The sequence below is a fragment of the Dermacentor andersoni genome, unplaced genomic scaffold (genome assembly GCF_023375885.2).
Source record: "Dermacentor andersoni unplaced genomic scaffold, qqDerAnde1_hic_scaffold ctg00000044.1, whole genome shotgun sequence".
NCBI lineage: Eukaryota > Metazoa > Arthropoda > Arachnida > Ixodida > Ixodidae > Dermacentor > Dermacentor andersoni.
The window spans coordinates 1,542,487-1,563,330 of record NW_027314758.1 but is presented as its reverse complement, the minus strand read 5'-3'; the positions used below and the strand labels follow the sequence as shown (position 1 = coordinate 1,563,330).

General features: G+C 44.3%; 1 protein-coding gene and 1 long non-coding RNA gene across 7 annotated transcripts in view; one reads left to right on the top strand and one right to left on the bottom strand.

The window, feature by feature from the left end:
- Positions 1-741: 741 nt before the first annotated feature.
- The window catches only part of LOC126531171 (uncharacterized), a 38,017-nt gene continuing 17,914 nt past the window's right edge, over positions 742-20,844 (top strand). Inside the window, exons 1-2 of one of the 6 annotated variants that reach the window (XR_011891383.1) lie at positions 742-1,013; positions 19,280-19,420. This is a non-coding gene — a long non-coding RNA (uncharacterized lncRNA). Of the gene's footprint in view, positions 1,014-6,373; positions 6,809-11,059; positions 19,146-19,171; positions 19,421-20,844 lie in introns of those variants that run through there. The other 5 variants (XR_011891381.1, XR_011891384.1, XR_011891380.1 and 2 more) reach the window with 5 other exon arrangements.
- The window catches only part of LOC126530503 (uncharacterized), a 58,026-nt gene continuing 47,118 nt past the window's right edge, over positions 9,937-20,844 (bottom strand). Inside the window, exon 4 of the transcript XR_011891374.1 lies at positions 9,937-10,354. The gene's annotated coding sequence lies outside the window, so the exon portion shown is untranslated. The remainder of the gene's footprint in view (positions 10,355-20,844) is intronic.

Sequence of the window (20,844 nt, the reverse complement as noted above, 5' to 3'; positions counted from 1 at the left end):
GCCAAGTGCTTGCGTGGCAAAGCCCTCTAGATTTTCGATTGTCCCATCATTACATCAGTTTTCCTGTATGAAAAATCCTAGGATTCTGGTTTGGTTAACCTTTGGGACTGGTTTCCCCTCTATTTTAATGTCAAATTCCCAGCTACGCTTGCACCGGAGCGACTTTGGGTTGTAGACGAAAAACTCCGATTTTTGCGGTGAGCACGACAGACCCCTACCAGCAGCATAGTGCACGACAGTGTCCGCCGCCGCCTGCAGGCGCTCCTTGATGCTCGCATCGCTCCCCTGGTTGGTCCAGAGGGTGATGTCATCCGCATAAATACTGAAATTTAGCCCCTGTACGTTTCTCAGAGCTTCGGGGAGACCCCTCATCGCCACGTTGAAGAGGAACGGGGAAAGAACCGAGCCCTGCGGCGTGCCCCTGCTTCCTAATTTCAGTGTTGGAGATTCAATATCTTGGAACTTCATGCAGGCAGTTGTGTCTGACAGAAAGTCCCTGACATAGGGTGCTATGCAGGATGCGCCGAGTTTGGCGAAACTCGGGATCTTCACGAGCTCTGGCGACACCCCAAGATGAAAGCACGAATGGTACCGAGACACAGTTTATCTTTCGACAAGCCTCCAGTTTCATTGGTTTATCTAGATTCACTCTGGCTGGCTATCATTCCTTGGGCGTTGCCTTCTGGGCGGTCGACAAACTGGAGCTCACGTGATCATACCGTCGGTGCAACGAGACGGTCATTAGAGGAAACGCCAGTTCACGGGATTGGCCAGTCGTTTCAGCGGGTGCGAGAGAGAAAATCTGGGGGCGTTTGCGCCTGAAATTTCTCCCTTTGCCTAGGTACTACGGAGGAGAAGCCGATTTGCTTGTTTCGTATGCGTTTGTCCCTAGGCGCGCATTTTGCCGTGTGTCGGCTGGCGATCCTTCAAATCAATGTCTCCTTTCTTGACGAAGCCGTGCGTGCCGTGCGTCGTGCATAAGTGTTCCTCCTGCGTCTCCTAGGATGTTGCCGGTAGGTTTGTTGCGCTTTTTGGTAACATACGGAACGTGCGACGGGATCAGTGAACCTGTGATATCGAGGACCAAACGGATAACTTAATGCCACGGCGTAATGCCAAAGCATTACGCCGTGTCCATCATGTGTTGGTTATCGGCGCATACTGCACCCTTCAAGAGATACGCGTGAACATGCATGTCTGCATGTCGAAACACATTTAGCACCCTGTAGCTGGGAAAAGCGAAAGTCGTTATGCAATTTATGGCCGTAGACCACTCTGAAACGTGATGGCGGCCGCAGTGTTCCGACTGGTGTTATAGAAGTGGCGGGGTGCTTTTTTCGTCCCGACGATATAATGGATTTTTACCAGTACTGCGACAGGACGGCATACGTCACCGGCAAACTGAGCCCTCACGAGAGCACCTGAGCTTATAATAACGCTCTGTCTAAATGTACATCCAATCCCGGCCACGGCGGCCGCATTTCGATGGGGGCGAAATGCGAAAACACCCGTGTGCTTAGGTTTAGGTGCATGTTAAAGAACCCCAGGTGGTCGAAATTTCCGGAGTCCTCCACTACGGCGTGCCTCATAATCAGAAAGTGGTTTTGGCACGTAAAACCCCATAATTTAATTTAAATGTACGTCCGACTTGACTGCTTTGCTTCCGTTTCGCTAGCTCTGTGGCTCCCGCTTACCGATTTATTGCACATGGTTTTGCTGAAGAACCTTTATATATATCGAAGGGGACCATTCAAATATTCCATTTAAAAGTCAGAGAGCAGCGTACAAAAAGCGTTGCACGAGCGAAGGTACTGCTCCAGGAGAGCATGCCTGGTCTACACTATGGCCCCTATTCCTCGCCCGGGAAGAGACCCAAAACATCTTTAATGAGACGAAAGATGGCTCATTAAATCAATAATCCGCCATCACCAACTCGGCACGAGCGCCGCACGGGCGAGAAAGTCTTTCCGACGTACACCCACTTTAGCAGTACATTTCAACTCGACATAGGTGACAGATTTCAAGAAGCACAGGCTGGTACACTTGGCTCACTGTAGCCCAGTACTGCCCGGTACTGCCATTTTTATGAGACACCTGCTGCTATCCCTTGCCACAACTGCGCCGTCACTTCCTTAACAGCGCCAGGACTGATGCTTGGCATCAGTAGCATTCGTGACAGAAAGTGCTTGCTCTTTGGCAACTGATGACCCAATTAATTTGCTACTTTCTTCTGAAATTTGTGCTCATAAGTGCTGCTCTTGTCGTCACTGTCAAACTGATCTCCTTTGTGTGATCCCTTGTAGTTTTTCTGTACCCTTCTCCCTGCACATGCTTGATCACTTTTTGTTGCTCTTCCCCGTCGCCATTCCTCTACAGTGGCACTGTCTTTTGCTATATGTGCCTGGCTGTCTATTGCTTATGCCGCATGTTCACTGTAATGATTTCCTTCGCCAGATACGTGAATTATTAATTGCTAAAAAAACTTTTATCTGCAGGGTCTCCTGGAAATTCATCCACAGCTGGAAACCAAAATTGTGCTTCATCCCAGACCACAGCTTATCTCCACATCAAATCCTCATATCACCATTAGATCTCCAGTCTCACTCACGTTCGCTCTGAACAGAAAAAAAAAAGAACTGTTGCTGCACTTCACAAGGCAAGAATCCATCTCATCATTTTCTCCTGAGGGGGGGGGGGGTATTCTGTAAGAGTACACCTAGTGGGCTGTCCATTTCGGCCACTGCCGATTGGATTCAGCTGTGAGAGGAGGAGACGAGCAGCCCTAGCCAATCAGTAGCGGCCGAAATGGACAGTCCACTAGGTGGGCTCTTACAGAATACTCCTTGCCACCCCCCACCCCCCTGCTCACCACATCTTGCCTGCTGCTTTCTCTTGTCATGTATGACTTTGCACATACTTTTCGTTCATGTTCTCCTTTCTGCTTTGGCACTACACCTATGCTTTTTTTTTTTGTTCGAGCAATAGCTCTTCATTGCCATTGCTATTTTCTCGGCCTTCGCGTATTCTATTGCAGTCACTAGCATCATACTTACTAATCAGTGCGGAAACAATGGAAGACACACGGAAGGGCACTGGACGAGTGCTGTCTAATAACTGAAATTTATTGAATACTAGCATCAAATGTCTCTTACCTTTGGTTGCTCCATATAACTTGCTAGAAATGCAATAGAAATTTTCATCATAGGGCATTCAGTCTTGGAGCATACTGAAATTATAGCTATTTGCTTTGTGATGAAGTATTGCTTTACTAAAAAACAACTAATTAACTTGGCAAGTTGTTTCCAAAGGCTACATCCTTTGCATGTCCAGATGTCCACACCTTGCAAGTTCCTAAAGAACTTCACAGCTTCAAAGGCTTTTGCTTCATAATTTTGCAGCTTAATTTAGCATTTTACCCCCGTTGTTCATCTCATTATTGTGGTTGTTGTGTGACAGTACCGAACTTAGACCTTAGCATGAAGCAATGCTTAAAAACCGTTCTGCTCTTACACGCTTTATCAAATCACTGCTTTGTTTTAATGTTACTGGTGCTGTGGCTTTGGTGTTGGCTGCTAAGCCCAAGGCCGTGCGATCAAATCCAAGCCCCTGCGGCCACATTTCGATCGGGGCAAAATGCAAAAAATGCTGTGCGCCTTGCATTGGGTGCATGTTAAACCCAGGTAGTCAGAATTAATCCAGAGTTTCTCATTATTGCATCCCTCATCATCATTTAGTGATTTTGGCATGTAAAACCACTGAACTTAATTTTTAAGCATTGTCTTTGCCAAGTACAAATCTAGATTTTGGATGTCACTGCAAATGTAACCAATACACAAATTTAAATACTTTGTAATCTAAAGAAAAATGGGACACTATAAAATGCAGTAATCACCATTATGTGCCTTGCTGCCAGAACAATATCAGCACGCTAGGAAGCACCATCGCCATTGCCTGTTGCTTGACGACTCCATTACACCTCGTCACAGTCAAACAGAACAGCTTTCACCTCCAACTTTTGTCCACTCTCCTTTGCCTGTTGTCTAATCATCTCGCCAAATTCTATGGTTGCTATCCTGTTCTCCAGCTGCGAATCGTGGTTGAACCACTTCAAACGTCTGTCGACTTGTTTATCTCACACAGTGAAGTAAAAGTGTACTTACTCACTGTGAAGTAAAAATGCACTGCAGTGACGTTGCAGTGATACTCTTGCCAGAATAACCTACTTTTCATGAAACCAGAGTAGTCAGAAGACTGGCATTTATGCCAGCTGCATTGCCAAGCTCCTGCACAAGAGCAGAGCTTAGCATCTGAGCATTCGCATCATTCTGAGTATTCTTGCATATCATTTTTGCTCGTTAAACCTTGCTACAAGACATTAATTTTCAGCAGCCAAGCCTGACAGCTTTGGTCAATCTTTCGTGCTCTGAGCTGGTTTGATGCAATACTTTTAACGGAATTTCTTTATTGCTGTTTATTATGTGGTCAGTGACAGGTTTTTATGCAAGAATGTTAAATGGTTCCTTCAGTGAAAAAGCCGGCAGCACCTGTAGCAGCAAAACGGTGCCTAATTTCCCGTTGACTGTGACGCCATGTGAGCACACGAGGCGCGCTCATGACACTAGCTTGCACTTGCTGGCTCGTGTCTCAGCAGAGGAAAGCGAGTGAAGGGGAACATCTGCTGCTGCGCTACTTCGCGAGGGGAGAGTGCATTGCTACGACAAAACATCACCTTCCCTCTCGCAAGCCTGTGTTACCACCTGTTCCTTGTCTACTCAAGCTCTTGTGTGTGTTCTAACTGCGCCTCGGTGAGGCTAAATCAATATGTGCCAAGCGTCTTAACGTGCCCGCTTGCCCGCGAGGAGTTCATAACTCGGACTGCTCAGTGGCGTTCAGTTGGACATTAAAGTATTCACAACTCATAAGAAGTGCTTAGGTATCCTCGGATTTTCTTCGTACTTAATGCACAAACTTCGAAGTCATTTTTCCTGGCGAAATTAGTTAAATATCATCGTCCTTTGTCTGCTGTCCGGCCTTTGTGTGAGCCTTATACATCTTCGCAGCCACTCCTGTCATGCACAGTAATTTGTGTACTTGTGCTTGTATCTTCCATGGCATATGATTAATTAATGCATTTTATTTGCATGATCCAACTAAACATGATCTCAAAAAGCTTCACTTGACTGCTTGCTTGTCCCTGTGGCTACATTGTGTGGATGTACTATCAGCGTCAAATGAAACTCAAACAGCAGAGTGCATGCCTGTAGCATCACTGAATGTATAGTGCACACACTTGGCCAATCATCACCCTCACAGGCGTGCACATCTGGTTTCACAACACTGTGCAATGATGCCCTATACTGAGATATTTTTCTTTCTGTTTTGCTTCTTGCTTTCTTAGATTTTTGGTTTTTTTGCTTTGAAATAAAAGGAAAGCATAACAGAAAGAAAATTTGACTGCATTCAATGTGTTAGAAAACGTTCACTTCAATATTTTTTTCTCACACTTCAATCAAAAGCAGTGTGGCAACACCGAGTCTTGATGAAATGAATTGGCACCCTCGGAAACTGTTCCCACTGGTAATCGAAGCTGATCTTGAAGGTCATGCTTTTGTCTACTGCAAAAACTGGAACTGATTTCAGGAGCTGGGAAATACGTTATGGCCCTCATTCATTGTTTTGCTTTTGCATCTTGGCAGTTTGCTGCTGCTATTTATAGCACAAGTGAAGGAATTGTAGCACAAGTAACACTGACACATGTGCTGCCCTTTTTGGTGCCAGAGTGTGTGAAGGAAGGCTGCTATCTGGTCTTGAAATCCATCGAAGCAGCCTTATTCCCAGACATCACACAGCCTTGCCAATATGGCGGTTGGCACGAAGGGTCTAGAGGCAGCGACTTGAAATAGAATTTTCGACTTACCATACCAGAAATGGTTTTATTTCCAACAAACTTTGTTGGGTGTCCTCCAGGCGAAAAGCTGCGACATGCAGCTTTAATGTGCCTGAAGGCCCTCGCATGGCAGCAGTAAGTCTCCTATCGGCAAACGTATAACATACGAAACACTAATATATTAGGATATACATTTACAATGTAGCAAAAGAAATGTGTGAAATCTAAAGAAACATTCATCTTTTCAGATAATTATATAGTATTTATAAAATAAATTCTTCTTAATGCACAACAAAGCTAAGATGCATATTCTATGTATTATACATCCCAAAGGATCACATTTCAAAAATAAGCACTACAGACAACATGTCTAGCATGTACACTCGCCCACAAAATGTTACAGGGTGCGCAAGCGTGTGGCAAAACGACCCTTCTTCCCTTCTAGCTGTGCACCCATGGTATTGAGTTTGCACGCATGCGCGTCCCTCTGAGACTGCAAGCGTGCATGTTTCTGCACTTCCTCCTTGTGCGCCGGCGATATCCGAATGTAGCCGTGAGGTGCCCCTCTTGCGATGGGCGCGAAACTATGTGAAGCCTGAGCTTGCGCGTGCCACTGCGGCTGCTTTTTGTCGAGTCACGAGCGCCGACGCATACGGCCCAGTGGCGAACCCAGCAAGTAATTTTTTTTTAATGAGCTGCACCATTTTGTGTCCAATCTTTGTTGTTTCTTTTTATCAATGGGGCATTCTCCCACAAAAGAGCATGTCAGAAAATGCCCGCTATAGAAGGAGACAGTGTCAACTCCCATTGAAGACCAGCAGTTAGGACACATGGACCTGTGACAGAAAAGCTGCCGGATGGATCTGGGACAGCGACGCTGGCCTGTACTTTCCTATCGTCTCCATTATCCATGGCAACCTGGTATGAAGAGCATGCGTTGGCCATTTATGCTTGAACTACTTTTTCCTGGAAACAGTTAACAAAACGTTTTGCATGGAACAAAGAAGGTATGTTCACCTTCGCAAGTAGTGGCTCATAGGGAAGGCTGGCACATTGGCTGGAGGGATCAAGGTTGGACATGTTGATCTCGACTGCACTTTTAACTCGAAGTCTATGGCAGCCTGAAAGCAAGAGTGCTTATGCTAATTTTCTGTTTGCCCTACGACATAGAATACACTGCCTACTTAAAGTACTCTGTAAAGCTGTTGAACAAGTTCAACTTAGGAGGAATTGTAGAAGCCCGGTAACCTGGGAAAGTTGGTATGATTTCACTGAGAGGGAAAATTAATTTGCACCCATTCAAATCTGAACTGGAGGCACCAGCACCTAAGCCAGAGAACCAGGGGTAGAGAGGCTGGCCAAGACTGCTTTCATCAAAACTCGTAGTAACATGATGGGAAGACGTCTGCCAGCCAATAACCACTTCAACTAAAACTGTGCAGCATAATGTGGACAAAGCAAGACATAAAAGCTATAGAGACAAGCCCACGATAAGTATGCTCATCCCTGTAATGTTGTTTTCCTTTTTCGACGATGCATGGCACAGTTTTACTTCAAGCTCATGTTTACAAAATGGCCTCATACTATGTTTTATTGTGGAGTAACTGTTTATTCCATCACATAGTCAGCGAGATCATTACAACAGTCAAGTGAAACGTTTACCTCTGCAAGCAGCAACAAGCTTTCAGCACAAGCTTGCATGGGCTGTGAATATGCACAGAGTAAGTGTACGACATGGCTTGTTGTGTCAGGTGCACTGTCACATTGGCCAACTGTATGAGGAAGCTGGGAGATTCCAAGCTTGAGAGTATTAGTTATAGTAATGGAAAGAATGTCGTATAGCAATAATTCATTACAATTAAACCTTGTTATATGAAACAATTATAAATAGAATTACTGCTTAAATAACAGGTGGTGAATCACCAAGAGAATTACATGTATATGAAACTTCATACATCAAACTTGCTCAGACATTAAATGGATATGTTGAACTCCGTAGCATTGGACATTGGGACACATATTAAAGGCTTCACTGCAGTACATCGGCAGATCCTGGTGGCGCAAATAGGACCTACAAATTCTGCATGGGCTAAAGGGTAGAAAGCGCTGCTCTGAATGTATCTATGTAGTCAAACGCCTTTTTAACAAAGTGCTCGCACCTTCAAAATCCTTTGCTATGCAGGTCACTTTGTTTTAAAGGTTGCGCAGCTCACTGCTCACAATAGCTAAGCACTTTCAACAAAAGAAAATCTTTAACAAGAATTCAAGGGAGACTTAATGAAATAGACCGCTAATTTTTCTCTGCAAAATATCCCTGACAGCACGTTCTACTGTAGCCACCCTATGCTCCATTGAGGTTCCCAGCTTGCTCTCCAACCAAATGCAGGAACCATGCAAAGCAAAGCCCCCGATTGTCTAGTGCCCCTAAGCCTCCCTTGCTGCAAAATTTTTGGTCGCCTTCGTTGACATTCGCGGCCTATCCATGCATTCGTCAGCCGTTGATCCGTCACAACAAGTAGCATACGAGGTGAGTGAATCCTGGAGCAAGGCAACAGAACTAGTAATATCAGCACGCTCTTCAAATACACTGCTGTTAGCGCTAGCGCACAGCTTACCCTGGTGACATCTTCGCGGGGCAGTGGCGGCACTGGTGCGGCATTCGTTTTATAAACGTAAATCAGCCGTCAGGGACGCATAAGTTTCTTTGTTTTACAGGCAAATTAATTGTGGTCTTCATTGTAGAGCTGTTCAACTGTAATCTAGTGCTTATGCTGACGCTACTTGCTGCATGCAGCAGTTCGTTTTCCTCATGTGATAGTGTGCGACGCTGTTGTACTATCTCAGCTTTCGGACTTTAAAACCAGCAAGCATCTAAAATGTGCTGCATAATAGACAGTTTTAGTTTAGCGTACGCTATAAAATAGTGGGTCATCGCTGCGCATGCGCAGAACGCTAAACGACCCATTGCGTATAGCGTACGCGCACTATTTCTCAGATTTAGCATTAGTGTCTTTGCGTGGTTTGTAGAATTTGCGTGAAACATGGCGGCGGCCCCGGCTGCCAGCTTCGAATTGAATTTGGCGTTGCTTTTGTAAAATGGACTTCGTTCTTTGCAACTGACTGTGTAAATGGCTTTCGCTTAGTCTCAGGCTGCTTCGACGACAGAGTATTATGGATAACCTTGTGGTGTTTTCGAGATCGCTTCTCGTTTCGAGTGAGTTGTAACCTAACGAAAGAAACATCCGACATGTTAGCACCACCTATAGCTACAGTCGGGAGATAGCCGCAATGACGGCACATGGCCTCTAAGATCTGAACATCTCACAGGCCAACTCAACCTAAAGAAATGTGTGCTGCTTAGCATACGCTATATATACTTTAGCGTATAGCATACGCTATAGTTGCGTACGCTAAATTAAAACTGTAATGTCAGACCAATAAGTTAACTTCATCCCAATACAGTGGTGTTACGCATTCAACCATGCACTTAGCATTGTGATGAAGTATACCAACAGTGGGAAGGGGTCACAAACACTGGACATAGCAAGGTTACGCGGTCAAGCATACCATAGCGCTGAAGCATACTGAAAGTGGAAAAAGATAAAATTACATGCAGAGTATCCTGTGGGAGTTATCTAAATGATGCATAAGCATTTGCGACTGATCACCTACTGTTTTGTCGTCATATGCTGCTGCGTTTCATATAATTGCGAGAAACGCCACGAAAAAAATCATGAAATGGAGAAGCGCATTTGCAACACCGAAATGTTAAACTGAGACCAGCATGAGTATGAAGCAGAGGCCAGTAGTAGCACTGTTCACTCCTTTTATATCATGGTGCATTTGGATGATGTTGCTGCTTCATGGAAGATGAGCATTGGCCAATGCGTGCTGTTCTACGTGACATAATTGAACAGTGTCACGTTAGGTAGACGTCATAAGTAGATGTGGTCAATGATGCTGCCTCCTCTCGATGCAAACCATTATCAACTGTACATCAGCGGCCGCTGCTTATGGCACGGCTGCGCAGGCCCAATCTTACAATTCGCTCGCTCATGCGGGCCTTATCTTGAAAGCAATCATCTTACGTGACGGACGGGTTTCCTCATTGGGTAAGCATAGAAACCTTTACGCATTTTGTTTTAAAGTGAAGCTTTCTTTGTCTCTTCCTTTGACTTTCCCACTCCAGCTGCTGCTGTGGACTGCTGCTGATGTCACACACACCACGTCGGGGGGGAGGGGGGGTGTTCAGAGTCTGTATATACATGACAGGCACAAGTAAGAGAGGAAAGGAGATGGGAGAAGCTTGCTTTCACCCCACCGCATCGAATGTGCACAATGCCCTCTGGAGCTCCCTGGCCGTTGTCACATTAGCCACCTGACAGCTGCAATTATCCGTGACTCCCCTCAGAAGCACTGAAGAAACTGCAGCGCTTATGTGCGAGGCGAGAGGGGACACAGATAGAACTGTAGAGAGAAGAAGAGGGAGGAGAAGAGGCAGTTCCCATATAAGATGGGGGAAGTGACATGAGAAGGCAAGGAAACTCCACTAACATACAACAGCGGTTGCGGTGTGCTTATGTTCAAGGCACGATACAATACGTTGCTGCTATTTCTGAAAAAATAAACACAATAAAAATATGTCAAGCGGGCAATTCACACAGGGCGTGCAGAAGCAGAGCCGCATTAAAGCACACTGCAGCGTCCAGGAAACACTACAGAAGTGGTTGACCGTCAAATCAACACTTCTGTGCCCGCTGCATTAGCTCTGCTGCTATGGCATTGCGAGAGGTCATGGATTTGATCCCAATCGAAGGAGCCACATTTCGACGGGGGCGAAATAGAAAACCCATGTGCACTTAGATTTTGGGACACATTAAAGAACATCACGGTGTCAAAATTAATCTGGAGTCTGCCACTATGCCGTGCTTCATAATCTGAGTGTCGTTTTGGCACGTACAGCCCCATAATCCAATTCAAGTTTAAAACTTCTGCCATAACGCGATGTGCCATATGAGGAAATGACAACTTTCAACCCTCTCAGGTTATAAGATATGGCCCACAACAATGCCTCATGCAAGCACCTCTCCCTGTGTGTTCTGCCTATTACGCAGACAAACAGCAGTGGTGCCCACAAGGTAACATTTAACATCAATTCGCCAATCTCGTGTTAGCCTAAACGTTGAAGAAATTAAGCTTTAGCCGTCAACACTGCTAATTATCGTCAATCAGAGCATCCAGCATGGAAAGCTTCACTTACATCAATTCCCACAGGGTGTGGGATCTGCATAATTTTTCCCTTATTCCTCATTTTTGTGTGCATAGCATGAACAGGAAGATGTTCCAATGAGCTCAGTTTTGAAAATATAGTATTATATGTGCAATCTCCGGTTACGGTAAAAGCACCGAAACCCTTAAGAAGTGTACAGGCAGGGATTTAGAGCTATTTCCGGCAGGGTTGTGGTGATTTGGGCCCTTGCTTCGCCCATCTTGCAAGCTCCATATACGAGACTGCAACACAGCCTTGCACATGTTCCCGACTATACATGCACACATGTGCCGTCATCTGTCACAGTATGAGCACCGAGACATCTAATAACTCACATGACACCCATTCAAAGCTGGTTCTGACGTTGCTGCAGTGATGGACCGCAATACATTACAGAAGCTCCAGTGCATAACACAACTGCATTGCGGTGAAGCTCAGTCTAGGGCATTGGCATTGAAACTTGTTTAAGAAATCACATTTCCTCAAGCCACAACCAGCATGCGTATTCGTGCTCTTAAACTGCACAAGGGCCATCCATATGCCGACGTGTCGGAATGTTAAGTCAGGTGTAGTTCTGACCAGAATGCACATATTGTTTGGCATGTCTAGAAAGTGTTCCTAAAGTCACCTCTGCCGCATTACAGTTGAGTTAAGCAGGGAAGCTTATGCAATGTATTGCACTGAAGCATATTAAAAGCGAAAAATTGCAATTTCATTGCTGTGGTGATTTAAGCCCCTTGTTTGGGGGGCCATGACCGTGCCCCTCTGGAGGGCACAAAGGAGCGAGGAATCATGGTTGGAGAGCATGACACAAACCCTGGCGATGGAGAAACAGCTTTGATGACCTGCTCTACCGAAACTGCACTGCTTGTTCAGCAGGTGTTAATCAAGAAGCTAGAAAAATGAAACCTAGTAGTCCGGATATTTATTGACTACAGCAAGGATTTTGACAGTCAGCAACACAAGATTCTATTAACAGAGTTGACTGCCAACGGTGTACATGGAATGACATATTTTGTTGTGTTCGTATCTGCTTGATTGCAGGCAATGCGTTGTCATTGGAAATAGTATTTCCTCGGACGGCAATATTGTTAGGTGTCCCACAGGGCAGCATTTTAGGTCCCCTTCGACATTTACGTTAATGACATGATAGACATACGAGGGTTGATCCAGAAATAAGGCTCCCATCAATTTTAGAAGTAGAGAACATTGTTTATTCTCATAGAAATTTACATTATTGGAAAGATGAAACTTACATAATCGCCATCTTTTTCTATGCATTTTTGTATACAGTGCTCCAATTTCTGTATCCCAGTGTCGTAGAAGTCTGCCGCCGACCCATTGAGGAAGCATTTCACCTCTTCGACTTCATCGCTCCGGAAGCGTTGGCTACTCAAATGTTCCTTTAGCTTGGGGAACAAGTGATAATCACTAGGTGCAAGGTCCGGACTGTACGGTGGGTGGGGCATGACAGTCGACCCAAAGTTTGTCAAAAGTTCCTGGGTTTGACAGGAGACGTCAGGTCGGGCGTTGTCGTGAAGCAGTGTTACACTGGCTGCCAGTTGTCCTCGCCGGCAGTTCTGAATAGCTTGCCTGAGTTTTCATAGTGTTGCACAATAACTCTCAGAGTTGATTGTTGTCCCACGTTCCATTAAATCGATCAGCAGTACTCCCTTATGATCCCAAAAAACAGTGGCCATGACTTTGCCAGCAGAAGGAGTTTGAACTTCTTTGCGACTGGTGACTCTGGGTGACGCCACTCTTGGGATTTTTATTTCATATCAGGAATGAAATGAAACACCCACTTTTTGTCTCCCATAAAAATGGAGTCCAACAATCCTTCCTTATCTTCTTGACAATTTTGAAGAAACTGGCGAGCACAGTCAAGGCGTTTCTCCTTGTAGTCTGATGTCAATAGCCGCGGTATCCATTGAGCACAACACTTCTGATACCCCAATACTTTAGTCAAAGCTCTTTCCACTGTACCGTAAGAACTTCCAGGAATCTGAGCAATAAGTTCACAGATGTTGATCCTCCTCTTCCGAAGCACTTTGCGTTGGGCCATCTTGATAACCACCTTCAAAACTGATGGTCTTCCACTCCGTTCTTCATCGTGGACTTTCTTTCAACCGGCACTAAACTTCCTAAACCACTTTCGGACGTGTTGAACGGACATGCACTTGTCGCCATACACCTCTGTCAACTGATGATGAATATCCACGGGGGAGTCCCCTTGGCGTGCAAAAAGCGAATTGCGGAACAAATCTCGTACTTGGCGCGATCAACATTGGGAACCTCCATATCGGACGGCTGCTGAGCCAAGAATGAGCGGTGCAGCGAAGCAAAGTGCGGCTGGGGGGAATGGAGAGTGGGGGAACAGCCGCCTGCATGAGTGTTGCCGGATTTCACCTCGCACCTTCCCGTGCGGCTGGAGCTCTTTGGGAACCTTATTGCTCGATGAACCCTTGCAGAAAGCGAGGCAACAACCATTCTATATGTGGATGATACCAGCCTGTTTGTCTCTGGTCTGGAGGCTTGCGATGTCATTCCTAAAGCGAACGCGCTCCTTTCCACTTCATTGGGATGGTCCAGCCACAACGGCCTTAAAAATATTATTTCTTTCCAGAACAGTTGAAATTACAAATTTACCAGGCACTATTTGCGTTTCATATTAACTACTGCATGCATGTGTGGGGCACCACTGTGAACACTAACACAAGCTTTTTCTTCAGAAACATGCACGTCGGAATTATTGCTAACGTTCCATACCTCCACACAACATCACCACTTTTCACCAAATTTAACGCGATTTCAAACTGCCAGATCTGTATGGCTTTCCTTTACTCTATTCATATTTTTTTCCTCTAACAAAGTCTCTTCACTTGTAAAATCACTGTCGGGACTACAGCCAGGATAGATGGCTCGTGCCAAAAAGGCTAACAATTTATCTAATGCAATCGCTACCTGTAATGTTCCTTTACTTCCTAATAAGTATGAAAACCAAGGCATTATTAATGTTCATGTATTTATCCGGAAAGAAACGCGAAATATTTTTTGGTCTACAATCATTCATTACATGATGCCTGCGCGCGGGAACAAATGTATGGATATCCATAACTGGGAGTTACTAATGCGCTGTTCTTTCTCTCTCTCTCTCTATAATATATATATATACATATATATTTTGATGGGCTCAGACACTGAACCAGTGTTTACAGTCGTCTTCTCTGAAGAAGGACAAGAAGCCCCCCGGAAAGGCTGGTGACGGTCATCGGAGACGTTGATCTTCCCAACGATGTCAGGCATGTGTTGAACAAAGGTCCGAAATTCAGCCACGAGCCACGGATAGAAGCACATGAGTTCCTGGCGCTTAATAGGCGCATAGCAGGAAAGGCGTTGGAAGAAAACCGTGAAAGATGCCTTCTGGATGGTGTGGATACGCTTATAAGATCTACGACCAGCACTAACACGTTGACTAGCAAAGATTTTATGGGAAAAGTCTTGTCGTATTTCAGGAAGAATAGACTCCGGCTTCTTCAAGCTGACAAGGATGGTGGGTTTGTGGTGCTCACCGAGGAAGAGTTTCAAAAAAGAGCCGGCGAAGCAATTGCAAAGAACTTCATCCCTCTGAAAGCTAGTGCGACGCGAGTGAGAGGCAAGGCGGCTGCGATGTGCAAAGAATTAGATCTGAGCACGCTGGCCAATGACATTGGTAACAGCAAAAGCAATGCCCTTTCCATGTTCTTTACGGCCAAAACGCACAAACTGTCCGTGCCATTCAGAACAGTGGTCAGCGAAAATGGAACTTGGCTGATTGTGTTAAGCAAGTTTCTTCAAAAGCATCTTACATCCCTTAAAGTTCAAGATCCGTACGCCACAAAGAGTTCAAAAGATGTTGTTAGGTTTCTTGAGGAATGTACTTCCAATGGTTATGTGTTTTCAGTAGATGTTGAAGACTTGTTTTTCTCTGTGCCCCACGATGCCTTATTTCGTTCTGTCAGAGATGCTATAGAAAGTAACGGTGCAGTGGAGTTCCAAAACTCCTCTGGCGTGTCAATATATAATTTTATGAAAATGCTAGAATTTTACCTTGATGTGACGTTAATCTCTTTCGAGAACAAGTTTTATCGACAAAGACAAGGGATTTGTATTGGATCCTGCGTAGCCCCGGTGCTTACTAACATTTTCTTAACCTGTATTGACAGCGCCTTGAAGCCAATTTTAACATGGTGCTTGTCCTGTGTCGTTCTCCCCACTTGTGAACGTCTTCGTTGGCGCTGTTCCTTTCTAAATCAAGTATGCACCATCTAGCCCAAATGAATGTTGTCCTGAACTTCTAGACTCGTTGATTTTTTCATCGCCGCGTTTAGCCATAACCACTATGGTCTTGCCCCAGGCAGCCCAAACAGAGGAAACGAAGGTAGAAATGAACGATAAAGGTAATCTAAAATGACGCAGGAACTAGGCAGCCACCGTACCTGTGGTTAATCAAACATTCAAATTTTGACACTTCACGTGCCAAAGCCGAGAACTGATAATGAGGCACACCGTAGCGGTGAACTGCGGATTAATTTTCACCGCGCGGGATTCGTTAACATGTATTCAACGTACGGTACACGGGCATTGCATTTTTACTTCGTCGAACGCCGTCGAAATGCGGCCTCCACGACCGAGATGTGATCCCACAACCTAACTTTCGCAGCGCAACGCCAAAACCACTAATACAACATGGTGGGTCTAAAAGCCATCAGGACAGTTTCAGTTGGCTGGACCAATAAACCATATTGCTTTTCACAAAATCCCGCAACTTTTGCGGAGTCCAACATGACGGTCTAATGTGAGGAGTTTATTTTAAACTTGTTTCAATGCCAGGGCAGAATACTCAGACTTCGCCAACGTTACATCGCGATTGCATCTTTTGTCAGAATAGTAGATGCTTTTGGATTGCTACAGGCGCGCCCGTGCAGCCCACGCAGTTCGTGCGTGGTTGCGGGCCGGAGGAGAGAGATATGCACAAGAGAGGATATCTGCCACGCCTTCCGACGTCACTCATGCTTCGCAAAGAGTGACGTCAGCATCTCTCAGCTTTTTCTTTCCTCCATGGTCAGAGCACCCGCAGATATAAAAGGCCCGCTTGCACGCACTGAGCATAGTTAAGTAATCGGTTTTTAGGAAACCCCATGCTTCTCTTCGCGGTCTCGCAATGGCGAAAGTTGCTTCCTTTGAATGTCAGTACTGCGACCGGCGGTTAGCGAACAATCGCAGTCTGCAGAGGCACATAAAACTTGTGCACAAAATCACTCACCCGAAGTACAACTGCGACGAGTGTGAAGTAGCCCTGACTTTGAAAGAACTAGAGTACCGCCATATCAGCGTGCATTTCTTCGAGCCGGAATATGAGAGGTATCACTTTCTGACAATGCCAGGTAAGACACTTGCTTATTCTCTCAAAGCAACGCGTGATTACCGCTGCACCTGTTATTTTTGCATTACGGGCTTGCAGAGTGAACGATTCACTTGTTCACTTATTGCTTGAAATGTGCTCATTTATGGTGCTTTCATGCTTAACATTTTATCTGACCATGCACTAGCTGCAACTTATACCATCATTCATTAAATTGCATGCTTATCATTGCTGTTTTGAATCGAAGCAACGCAGAATCATTGCTGATGGATCTTTTTTAGGAATCGCATATTTAAGTTTAAAAAAATGTACCCGCCGCGGTGGCCGCATTTAGATGGGAGCGAAATGCAAGAAACGCCTGTGTGGCACGTTAAAGGGACACTAAAGTGAAAAATTATTTCTTCTGCATCAGTAAATTACCGTTCTACAACACCAAAAACACCACTGTTACAATGATAAGACGTTTGGTAAGCCAGAAAAAGCGCAAGAACGAAATACGGGTGGCGACGCCTACTTGAGTTCCCGCACCTGGGGGCTGTGACGTCGTGGATTTTGATGGCATCTTCTAGGGCCTACTAATTATATATAGCGGTACAGATTGACTATATTGAGTTCTAAAGGAACCAAATATTAAACATGGCAAGTTTCAGGAACCTTTATTCAGCCAACGCGGCCCAAATGCGAAAACATACTTTGGAATCCCTGACGTCACGCTAACGTACCGGTGCTGGGGTTTCGGCGCGAAATTCAAATACTGATACTTGGACCTTCATTTTCTCATCTAATAATCAAACTATTTTTTTGAAATCACTGCTTGCAGGGTTCTCAAACAATGCTTCATTAGTCTAAACTGATTTATTGTTTCGCTTTAGTGTCCCTTTAAAGATCCCCTCGTGGTCAAAATTAATCCGGACTGCGCCACTATGGCATGCCTCATAATCAAATCGTGGTTTTAGCGCATAAAACCCTAGAATGCATTCTATAAAAGAAAAGTGACTGGAGGAGCATGAATGAAGTTAATGATTTGCTATTTTTACTTTAACTAATGAAAGAAAGAAAACAAATATACAAAGTATGAACCCTGCTTCTAGTTCCCAACTTCTGTAAGGTAAACCATGCGATACAATATATGCAGATTTGGTAGCATGAATATTAGCCATAGTGGTGGCCATGCCATGCAGGAAAGCACTCGCTTTGCAAACTTGGAAATGGGTAAGCACCTATAGTATGGTACAGGAAAAATTTGTTTCTTCCCATTGCAGCAAGCACCTACTTTGTTTTTTTTACTGCATTCTTTAGGGTCTAGAAGCAATAGTTGTCAGGTTAGGTAGCATGGACAAGCCTCCTTGTACATTAATAATGTGTTAAATCAGCTTTTCTGTTCAAGAAATCTGGTCTAATCTTGTGCCTTAAACTGGTGCTGGAGCTTTCATATGCTTTACAGTCGTCGTATAGTTATGCACAGGCTTGCGCGGTATTGCACACTAATGAATAGAGGCAAGTGCACAGGTATGAGATTGCACTTCTGCCTAAGGTCGATCTGCAATCGAGTACATGGCTTTGTGTGAGCGAGAACTCCATACAATGGAAAGGATTGCGTCTAAAAACATGTACACACAGCAGAAAAAACAAAGTAGCACTTCATATCAATCTTAACACAATAAGTAAAAGCTGAGTCAACCAAAGCGCAAATTTTGCATTGTTTGATTAAAGAAGTGCTAGAAGTACTGTACACTAGTTCTAATGATAGCTCCTGTCGAAGTTTTATATTTCCTGAATCCCCAATGTGCAAAAAATTTAAATCTACTAATTCAGTTAAAACACGGGGAAAACATGGTGTCAACCACGTGCCAACGCACGCGTGTTAGCCGGCATGTCAACGGCGTCTGACACGCCGGCTGAGAAAAAGAAGAGGAAAGAAAAAAAGAAGGATACGCCAAGAAACCAAACTAAGTGTTGTTGCCTATAGCTTGAAATTTAGCATAGCAGATAGATTATAAAGCTCCTTTTGAAATGTTTATGCCTATTTGTTGCAATGCCTTGAACTTATAGATAAGGTATGATTCTCTGTATTTTCTTTCTCGTTCAGAACGGAAATTTGTGAGATGTAGAGTTGTCATTTTCAGTTGTCATTTCATGCAGTTCTTGGCGTTGCTCACGAAATAAATTTTGATGTCAGTCACTTTGTGCTGCTATAATTAGACGCCATGTCACAGTGTCAACCTCAAATTAATAAAGCAAATTAGCTTACAGTTTCTATACATACTGTCTTCGCAGGAGTTTGATCTCTGTATGAAAGCTGCAAAATGTACTCAAACAAAGCATAGTTTAAAAATGTACAAGAAGCAACATCATTCTTGTCACTTTTTTATATCTTCTTTTTCTTCAATTCCATTACGCTTCGCTCCAAAATTTTGCCCTGAGAAAAACAAATGCTTGATCCTCATAAGGAAAAGAGAAAAGAAGTCACTGAACCTCTTCTTCATAACTACTGAGTTCCTCAACATGTCTACGATTCAACTTTGTAACGCTAGTTCTGTGCATTACACACCCTGAAATGCAGACTGAACATACAAGTGTCCAGGGTACTTAATCTTCTTTTTTCTTCTAAATTACCCCATAAGATATTCTGCACAGCCAACGTGGGCTTACAATAAACTGATTCCCCTTGACACACTGCATACATGTAACATTTGCTTTATTTTATTATCCTGATCAGCTTTCAAGTCATAGAAGGAAAAGGTGGAGAAAGACACACGCAGTCACTTCATTGCAAGGACAGGTACAGAGACTTGCGGCCACCTGAAAAAGAAGCATTTCTACTTCGTCTGTCACCGGTCTGGAAGTTATGCTTCACAAGGTATCGTGAAATGCCCGTATCATGACCACCAGTCTGAGTCTCTGGCTTTGATGGGTTTTTAAAAACCACAGAGATTTTTGTTCAGTCATGTTTATACGATTACTCAAAGAAGCGTTAACAGCATATCGGAATGAACCTCAACCTGGACAGTTATCTCGGTATGCTCACCCAAGCTGGGAATCATGTGTACCTAAAGTTGGGCTTAAACATACTCCAAGGCCATCTTGGCCAAGATTATACATATGATTCTATTTCCTTCCTATCATTCAACACACCATCTATGCAGTAACACTGAATGAAGTGCGAGTGATGCGAAAGAAAATAGAACAGGATAAAAATTATATACACTAGCCTGACCCTGGTCACCTCAAAGCCTATGCATCAATATTAAACTACTTACACCCGAGTCCAAGCGTACCACTGTCCAAGTGGCTGCCCTTTAAACAAAGCTCTAGTAATGCTGGACCTTGCTGTTAAAGAACTCCTATAATCAACCACAAGACATCAGCTGTAATGGCAAACCAGACCTATGACAGCACCAATGTTAAACTATTTGTTGTCACCAATATGAGTTAAGCACATTTGTTTTAGAACTACACTGTACTATTTCTGTGTCAGTGATTGCAGGGGAGTCCTCGTGTATCGTGTTAGACATAAAAAGATTTAAAGAGATGCCTACAGAGACATTGCGAAAGTAGCTGGTATTAGTAGATTGCACCAATGATTGTAACATCTTTTTGGAGCACATGTTATAAGCACATGTAATAAATAATGAACAGTGACACAATACATCCAGCGGTCAGATGTTGAGCAGTACTGCTCAACATGACAACAGATCACTCTATTCACCACTGTCGGAGTGGCAAAGTTTAAAGTTCGTTTCCAAAAGCATTGCCTGCCTGGGTTACATGTCGTCATAACCTTCCCATGTTATGAATACGTAAAATTTATAGCAGGCCCATCCCAAAAATTTGGGGACGTCCAAAGCCAGTATATCAAAAAAATGTCTTCTGTTTGATTCTACTCTAACCTTATAGTCCACCGATTTCAAGTGACTGGCCCAGCTAGTAATGCAGGTGGCATGCAGCTCTAACAAGTAGTGCGGCTGGAATAGGAATACTTTATTGTGGCACTGGTGGCCTGAATTCAAAGCCTTTTCATTAAATAACAAAGCTCAAAAAGAACAGTGCCACAGCTATTTTTGTCTTACTGAGACTTGGCTAATACAGCCCACACCCACAGTGGGTGGTGTGTCAGCATGCAGCGGTGGCCTAGCCAGTTAAGGATTTGGGCTAGGAAATAAGTAGTCATGGTGCATGTTGGAGCAGAAAAATTGGCCCTTTTGGAATAGTTCGAGTAGTACAGCAGTAATGTGTAGCCATTTGGTGCAGCTCATTATTACTGTGCACTCACTAAATGCTGCT